The following is an 8,665-nucleotide window of genomic DNA, read 5'->3' on the forward strand; positions in this document are numbered from 1 at the left end:
AGGGGTTGAATATAATGGATTCTTATTCAGGACATTATCTTTAAAATTTAATAGGTAAGTACTTACCTTTAAAGAGAATAACATAAAACATAGTAGGTAGGTCATATTAGTGTTGCTCTGAATCACTATGAACGGTTCCTCTGATTATGTAGCTGATTAGGGAATTATAAGTGAATAGGGGTTGTAGGTAAAATAATGATATGGTTTTATTTTAGGTAAAAGCAGTAAAACATTTATTAAAATCAAAAATTATATTTAAAAAAAAAACAAATGTAACGAAAACGCGGCGCATTTTAGTCCTTATGAACAACCTGAAATGATTAGAATAGATAAAGAAATTCTGGCCCAGGTAGATGATGGGTGGGGATTTTGGTCTGGAGGTGCGATCGGCTGCATCGGTGGATCGAGGAGTTTGCGTGGCAGAGCTTGTGTGATTATTGCTGGGCTGGACTGGCCTGGTTGGAGGGGGATCGGTAGTTATAGCAACTAGTCTATAATTATTAATCATCCTTTTGGCTGGGTTGGTTCGGTTTGGTATTGATTGTATGAGTTTTGTTGTGCGGGTTCTTTGGTTTGTTGATGTGGTTGATTGTGCTTCTGGATCGGATTTTTGCTTGTCATCGACTAGGTGCTTAAAAACTAGGCTCTTAAATTATTATACTTGAATGTTTGAAAGAGTAGATATATTATACAACATTGATCATGATAGAACTGTAACACTATCTATGCTATCATTCTAACTTAGAGTAACCGGAAAAGCCCAAATGTCTAATTATGAAATTCAAGAGAGCCAATTAGTAGCAGAATTTGTTATCAGACATTTCCCTAAACAAATACAAGTATGAGTTACAGTCAATAAAGAAAAGAAAATTTAACAATAATCTCATTTGAAAAACAAATTGCGATGAAAAGGTAACGGTCCGACATAACAATAAATTTAGAAAACAATTAATGTGTAGCAAGTTACTGTTGTTGATTAAGTGTTAGACCAGGTGAAGTAGGCTAGGACCTCATTTAGTATCAATATATTGTTTGTAAGTTAAGAACTATGTGGGTAGTTTAGTTGTTCCTATTTTGAGCGCGGTTGCAATTCACTTCTTCATCTGAGTCAGGATGTTTACTTTGTAGTATATAATCTCAGAGTTTGGTTGTCAAATAAAGAACGTCATCATCATCATCATCATCAGCATTCAAAAAGTATGTCATATCCTGAAAAGAAGAATAGAATTTAATTAGAAAAGCTAAGTATCGTGATGATTTACATAATTATAAAAATTCAGGAAATGACTATTTAGTTCAATATAACTTAAGTAGACTAATAGGATAATACATTTAGGGAATGGTTTTATGAATGGTAATCAATATTGGATCTACAGGGGTATGATTTTCATAGCAATCTAACAAAATCTAAGTACAGGGTAGTATAATTAAAATTGGATTACAACATATGTAGAAAAGAAATAGGTACTTACTTATTGTAGAATAGTAACTTTGGTATATAAGTAGTGAGGGATTGTGAATGTTTTGTCACAGTGGATGGTTTGATCAGTGGTTTATCATGGGTTTTAGTTCAACAAAGAGTGTAGTTGGGTTTGCATTGTTATGTTTGGTCCTGAAATAAAACAAATAATGATATAGGTATAATTCAAATAAAATTATGTAAATATAGGAGTTGGAGACCAAATGATTAGGATAGGTACTTATTTAAAAGGTGAGGGGTTGACAATAAGTTAAAATATGTTGGTTAGTCTTGTCAGTACCAATTAAAAACTGTATGGGAGATATTTAATTGAGTTAGATTTTTATAACAATAGGTCTATTATAAACACAAGATCCGTAAAACAGAGCTATTGTATGTATAAATAACTAACAATTCAGAGGTTGTTTATTTTGAATCACGATAATTTGGGCATGAGGACTTAGTTTAGTATCATGCAAACAGGGTATTTGAAAGAATAATGACACTTACCTGTAAGATTCACTCATTATTTTAGAGTTTCGTAAGTTTAATCGGGTAAACTTTAGATTTCTTCGTGCGATCGATGTTGTTGAACACAACGACGCATGCTTTTGTTTTGATTAGTGCGAAAAAAAAAAAACAGCCAAACGTTAAGGTTATGTCAGGTTGACATTGACAGTTTAGTTTTAATAAATTTGACAGTTAGACAGGTAAGGCACATTTACACAAACAGCCTAGAATAAGGATAATGGAGACCGTGTTTTTCAAATAGGGGTTGTGAAGGAGAGTTGTAATATCTCAGAAATATTTTTAGTTACCTAGTAACATTATTTTCGACTTAGGTAGTTACGGAGGGTAGGAACATAGTTGAAGTAGAAGTAGTAGTTAGACATTTTTATTAAAATAAATAGTGTATTAGGTTGTAGAAAAAAAAACTAGATGGCGGTATTTTGATGTTTTGGTATCGATGGAATATTGGGGTGGATTTGTCTGTTACATCAGAGTAGGAACTTTAAATTTTGGTAAAATTGATCTGATATAATTTTATTTTCTTTTATAGATAAAACAAAAGGCTAGGGTATTTACATATCCATTTCCCGGGGATTATGTCGTGATTATAATGTTTCGAAAAACTGAAAGAGCAAAGAATGTGGAAGGAAGAAAAGTACTTTAAAGGTCATTTTAAAGTCTGAATGGTAATGATGTTAAAGGTACCTGGCCAGGTCTTACATAGGTGATTAAAGGATGATGAAGAATGAAGTTTTACTTATTTAATATTGAGTGCGATTTATAATCATGACAAATACAACTGGGAAATGAAGGGTTTATTGATACTTCGTTCAGACACACACACACACATTTATAAGGGAAACTTTGGTATATTTGTTTCTGTAAAACTTGATTGAGTAGTTACATATTATATACATATTAAGCTAAATAATAAATTTATTCCAAAAGTTACCTTTATTTCACTAATATTTTCCAAATGATCAACTAATGTAGATACGAGAATTATTGCTACTTATGTATAAGTATTTTAATAAAAAATAAAAAAAAGAGTATAATCTTAAAAGAAAAAAAAAGATTTTTAAAAAAAATAGTTAATTTCATTTTAAAACTACTAACTTAATAATATGTGGGGACATCTCACACACGGCCATCCGACCCTAAATTAGGCAGAGCCTGCAATATGGGTATCGGACCGTCACGTCAGTTAGTAGTGTGCAAATTGGTTCAAGTAATTTACACACCATACACTCTTAGTCTTGCTTTTGTAGTAAATTGGCGAAGAAAGGCGGTTCTACTCGGGCACAAACGTGGTACAAACGCTTTAGTCGATTTATTATTGAAGTTAGCTATGCACGCATTAACACATGAGACGTCTATACAGGCTATAGATGTTTTTACAAAGTACCTTTTACAGACTCCACACGACACACTACACTTTACACCAAAAAAAATACAATTACTTTGAAACAATTTGCTTTAGAAAAATATGTACCTACATAAAAAAAGTTGATCATGACGGAAAACAAATACACTTTACACCAAAAACACATTCTGATCGAAGTGTAAATAAACTAGATGTATTTTCTTTTCAATTTAGGTAGGTAAATGATAGAAAAGAAAATTAATAATTAGATACATTATATTTTATTGATTTAATCAGTGGGGAGGAAGAAGGCCTTGATGTTTATTAGAGTGGCGTGAATCAGAGAAAGAGGATGAGAGTTGTGGTGAATCGAATGTCTAAGAACCTATGTATTGAAAAAAAAAAATACCTACAAACATATAGTTAAGTGAAAGTGGCTTTAGTAAAATATCATGGCTGTTCTCCTGCACTGAAGGAAAGATTCCGATTTCACCTTAATCACACAACACTATACAAAAGAGAATATTTATGAAGATTTTGGTGTTAGGATAGGACAGCATAGTCAAATAATACTGTTGTATGTACAGTATCTTCATAATATTCTATACTCAACATGTACTCACTTAAAGAAAAATAAATATATTTTCAACACAAAATTTTATCATTTTGCTGGATTGGAGGGGGATTGAAAAGTTGTGAATCAGTTGTAAACATGAATGCAATAATGGTTCACAATAATAATTCTCATTCTAGTTTTGGTAAAATGATACTTGATATTTCTACACTCTACATCAAGCTCGGAGATTGGTGGACATTGTTCCTGGGGATTGTTAGAATGAGACTTGAACTTTATTAATTTCTATTGATGATGCATCGTCGAAAACATAGGGCGTGGGAGAGTTCGTGCTCTAAGAGGGCGTGCTAAAGATGCCATAAAATTCTTAAAAATAAATTTAAGGTTCTGTGGTTTCTCATTTAGTATTGGATCCTTCTGATCGACAGGGTATCCCCTTGTTCCCGGTTTATTGGAGCATGAATAATCTACTAAGTATTCGATCAATAGTTATGTAAATAATAAATAATAATAGGGATGGTCGATGATTTTTGATAATTTCTGGGGATCTTGTTGGCTAATCATCTGAGTCATTTTACACTCATACACACAGACATATTGAGGTGATGATCGGAATTTCCTTTTACAAATTTTTCATCGTTTAAATTCAATGAATTTGATATTTGCGAAAATAAAGGGTGGTGTATGTTATTGTGTATATTTTTTCCATATCTCAATTATAATATACTTGCGATACTACAAAAATATAAGGGGTTGAATGTAATGTTCCATCAATGCCGAAACATTAACTATTTCGCAAATAATGAATTTAAACTACGACTGGATGTTCCGAGGGATTTGTTGCGCTTTGGAAGGGTTTTCCCGTGGGATTTTTGGAAAAGTTGTCTATTAAATCATTCAGGGTGTCGGCTAACTTCGTGCCAAGCTTCGTTGTACCGATTTCGGATCACAGAATAATCAAGATAATTATTCTGAGTGTAGGTGAGCCTTAATATTGATATCGGCGAGTTGAGGGTAGACAATGATATCCACGTAATTGAGCAGCGCGTGAGCGCTCGGCACTTTTGGGTGAGCAGCCGTGGTGAGCAGGCGGTCAGATGGAGGGAGTGATCGGTGCCGTGAGAGCGTGAGGACCAGGTGCGTGGAGCCGAGGCGGAACACCGAGTGCGAAGCTAAGTGACCTTTCTATTTACTTTTTATCCCTCGTATATGATCGATAAGTTATACACTTTATTTCTTGATGGACGCTAACCCATGGCTGCATTTTCCATCACACTGGTATAGGGATTAGATAGGTACTTACACTAAAGGTCTTCTACCTCGCTCATTCAGTATTTAGCTAGCTAGAGAAAAACCTACACATTATTCATTCCCTAGCTTTGGTTCAACCAATTTTAGTTTAGAATAGGGACTTCTGGATAGATACAAATAGGCAGGTAACTTCATGGTTAGGATGGGGAAAGTAGTTACTTTATCATAAATAATAAACTAAATGATATCTGAGGCTTATACCCAGCGGAGGGCAGGTGCGGGCTGGTGATGATGATGATGATGATGATTGTCAAATAAAAAAACCTGACAATAGATCTCACTTCAAAAATAATAAATTCTTATCAAATAAAAAATATACACCTACCTTCAAATTTGTTCTATGGTTCTTTGTTCAAATTATTGATTTTTCATTAGGTAAATAAATACTTCTATAGAATCTATGCTATACTTTGTAATTATTCAAAGAATAAAATAGATACATACTTAAATAAACTTTTCAAAGATGATTTATTGTAGTATCTATATGGCAGAGAAGATTATTTGACTTTGAGTTTAAAAACAAGTAACAGCGCAGGGAAAGAATTGATTGACAGAGAAATTTATTCTAAAAGTGTCAAGATATCACAAATAAGGGTTCTAGATACTTAAACTAAATCATTTCTGGTCCTATATTGCTCAATAATTACAAATAACTTGAAGGTAGATCAGATTTCTGTCCAATTTCCATATTTTCAGAAAGTTATGTAAATTCTAACCAACAGAAGTATTTGTTTCCTTGTTAAAGCAATAAATTCTTATGTAAACAAGGATAGCAAGGATATAGTAGGAATAAAGTTAGCTAGGATATATTTATTACAACTATTTATAATATATTTGAATAATATTATATAATATTCACTATTTCATAACAATTATCCTTTATTCCAATAAGATCAAAGAATATTCACTATTAATTCATATTATATGTAATAATAAATCACTTCCCACTTGGCTACAAAATTAGAGTCATATTACTTATTATATTTGTCAAATACTTATGTATTATGAAATTCATGATTTAATAGTTACTATACTATAAATTATTGAACTATTCTAGTTTCAGTTAATTTATGATTATAAATAAAATTGTCCCCTTTAGCTTTGACAACATGTATTCATGTTGATTTATTTACATGAAATAAATATAAAACATGTAAATATATAAGGTTAGGAGCAAGGGAAGTGATTAAATAAGTTGGCGGAGGAATGTCCAAGTCAATGGTTGTGTTCCACGAGGGCTCCGATTGAATATTTGCTATTATTTATCTATTTTAGAGTCTTATATATTGATTCAATCGGGTGTAGTGATCAAGGCCTACAAAGCGTATGGAGGGGCTTCCCTTATTAACCAACACCAAAAAACATTATTATCTATATTATCTTTATGTACTTACCTGTAAATATGTAGTTATCATACAAATAAAAGTAATACGTTAAAGTTGTAGTATATATGTAGGTCAATAATTATAGACAGGTAGGATGTATGTAATCAGTTCTAGGTCATAGTTTTATTTAATTCACTATCTTTCGTTTATTGGGTTACTACACAACGTAGGGGTTCACTGGATGTTTCATGGCCAATCTAAATCAGTATTTGTTTCACTTTTATTTCACTAAGTCTTCATGGTATTTTAGTTAGGTGTTTTCAAATATCTTCTTAGTGAATCCATTAAGTAGGCAGGCGGTAGGGCGAAACGTTACAGTGGGTAAGACTATAATAATTGTGTGAATAATTTTGATGGCTTTTTACGACTGTTGGTCCGGTTTGTTATTGATGTTTCATTGTAAAGACCCTTTCTAGCTATGTACCGGTAAGATTTTGTGGCATACCTAATAGGTATAATTTTCTGACTATTAGTGCCCATTTCTCCATAGTCAGTTATCTAACCGACCAAGGATGTTTTATCAATTAGGTATACGTCATCTCCATATAAAATTTTTGACAGTTGTGTCAAAGTCAACCTGGTTACGCTCTAATTGACTATGGAGAAATTGGCACTTAGCATAGTAATTATTTCATTTGGAATGATAATGAAATCCTCGTATTGCTCAGTCGGGTCAGCGCGTGCTTCTAACGTCAGAGATGCGGGTTCAATTATTAAACGGTCACATATACTAATAATATACATAAAGGTATAGCATACTCATATTATATTATGTATTATACCAGTAAGTGCTTTGGAGTTCGTAGAAAATGCAACGATAAAGTAAAACAGCTGATATTCCCAAAGGTTCCATTTTAGTGAGCAAGGTGAAACATTATAATAACTCTATAGAGAAATGCTCTTTAACCTAATTAGGCACATAATATTTATACATTGTCTGACCCATGTCCCTAAAATAATACATAATTGCCTATAGACATTTTATATAGGCCAGTTCAATGATTCAATATATAAGTGAATGGTCCAGTGTCATGTCTTATGAGCCAGGCCTTATGGACTATGGATATGGGTAGTTACTTCAAACATTCAACTTTTCCAAATACAGCTTTCCAATTGTTCTAAGCACCCATTTTAAAGGCTCTCCAGAACCGAACGCAGTGGAACACGTAGCGTTCTTTAACGAGGCGGCCATATTTTACTTTCCCAATCGCTTTCATTCCACGCAAGCTGCTCGTTCAAAAATTATTGAACTTCGCACCTCTTTCGTGTGCCACGTGACTTGGCTATGCGAGCTGGTGAGAACAAGGTTGTTGGTATTTTTTTTATTAAGTAGTTAACTAAAATCATTTCACGTTGTTATAAGTCTTTTTTGACTGAGAAGTCATCTTATGAATCATCAAATTGGTCCATAAACCGACAAATCGAGAACCTCCTCCTTTTTTGGAAGTCGGTTGAAAACACAGTTACGCAGCTACGCAGCTGTGAAACTAAATTAGTTAAATACTAAGCAATAGTTTCTGATATTACCATTGTATTTTTGATTCATTCAATAGAAATTCTGAATTTCGACAATAATCCAGTAATAGTTTTGTGATACGTATGAATATTATTAATTCTCTTTGAAACTGGTTGACAAAAACACGTGCACGGCGGAACAGGTAGTGATAAATTCACTTCGAATTTAAACCATTTCAGTATTAAATTCTAATCCGGTATGAGCAAAGTTTCACATGATTTTGCCATTTGGAGCAATGCATTGTTTAACGAGCTATGCAACCAGAATTCTTCGGAATGTAGTAGGTACATACCATTGTGTTTACGGTGGAAAACAAACTTATTATAGAAGAATAATTAATTAATTATTATATATAATACGTATATTAAATACTTAAATAACGTAGAATGTAATATAATTTTGTCAAAAGCATTTTCTCAAAAAATGTGGTAACTTAGGCCAACCACACACTAACAACACAGTGGTAGGTGGTAGAACCATTTCAACCACGTATAATCTAAAATCTTGACAAAATAAAAGTCAAATAATTTCTGTTTTAACATTGGGC

The 8,665-nt window shown here is 32.7% G+C and overlaps 1 long non-coding RNA gene across 1 annotated transcript; it reads right to left on the reverse strand.

The window, feature by feature from the left end:
- Positions 1-899: 899 nt before the first annotated feature.
- Positions 900-2,092, reverse strand: LOC119693671. Its single transcript, XR_007267126.1, has 3 exons — positions 1,970-2,092; positions 1,473-1,612; positions 900-1,209 (listed from the first exon to the last, which is right to left on the reverse strand). It is a non-coding gene; the product is annotated as an uncharacterized LOC119693671 (long non-coding RNA).
- Positions 2,093-8,665: the final 6,573 nt, after the last annotated feature.

Source organism: Plutella xylostella, chromosome 15 (assembly GCF_932276165.1).
Source record: "Plutella xylostella chromosome 15, ilPluXylo3.1, whole genome shotgun sequence".
Lineage (NCBI taxonomy): Eukaryota > Metazoa > Arthropoda > Insecta > Lepidoptera > Plutellidae > Plutella > Plutella xylostella.